The following is a 1,059-nucleotide window of genomic DNA, read 5'->3' as shown; positions in this document are numbered from 1 at the left end:
GCGCCCAGGTGGGTTACCCGGGTGCTTGGGTGTTCGGGGATCAGAGGAGGGACACACATGGTTTGGGTCCCTGACCACTCCCCCCAACCCCACCCCACACCCCGGCACATCTGTGTTGTCCAGATGTGAATACGTTTTCCAAACGTGAATACGTTTTCCATGTGTTCCCACATATTCATAGATTCCACACACACACCCCTAAAAAGTAAAGTTCAGAAGCTACAGACTCCCTTTTCTTCTTACTCTCCTCCCTTGCCCTTACCTGGGGAAGTCAAAGCAAAGGACTTGGACCAACTGTGTTAAAAAGTCAGGAACCAAACCAAAGGCAGAAAGTGTCTGCTCTCACCTGCCAGTCATAAATTTGAAACAACTGACAATGGAGGACAAGCAGCCAGCTTCATGTTACATGTTCATCTCCCCCTGGTGTGTTGCACTTAAGCCTTTTCGTCCTTACGGTCCTGGCTAGCTGTTTCCTGTCTCTTGTGCCCCTGTAGGAACCAAGATGAGGTCCCTTGAAGAGGAGGTTTTGTTAGGCCCTGGGAATCCAGAGGGCGACTAACAGGCAAGGTACTTGCCTCCTGCAACTCATGTCCAAAGTGAATAAAAGTTGCCCACAGGCTACATAACTGTGGTTCAGGGCTACTAACTTGTTGACAGGTTTCAAGCTGAAAGTATGCCTGGATTTATCATCGTTCCTTAGAATTTTTTCCATCACTTAGTTTTATTGTTTTGAGCTTTAAGGCAATGGCACCCCACTCCAGTACTCTTGCCTGGAAAATCCCATGGACAGAGGAGCCTGGTAGGCTGCAGTCCATGGGCTCCCTAAGAGTCAGATAGGACTGAGCGGACTTCACTTTCACTTTTCACTTTCATGCATTGGAGAAGGAAATGGCAACCCACTCCAGTGTTCTTGCCTGGAGAATCCCAGGGACAGAGGAGCCTGGTGGGCTGCCGTCTATGGGGTCACACAGAGTCAGACGCGACCGAAGCGACTTACCAGCAGCAGTTCTGCCAAAAGACTTTGACAAATTCACAAATACATCATGCTAATATTTTTAA

Source organism: Bison bison, unplaced genomic scaffold, assembly GCF_000754665.1.
Source record: "Bison bison bison isolate TAMUID 2011002044 unplaced genomic scaffold, Bison_UMD1.0 scf7180017864462, whole genome shotgun sequence".
NCBI lineage: Eukaryota > Metazoa > Chordata > Mammalia > Artiodactyla > Bovidae > Bison > Bison bison.
Note: the sequence above shows the minus strand (reverse complement) of the source record.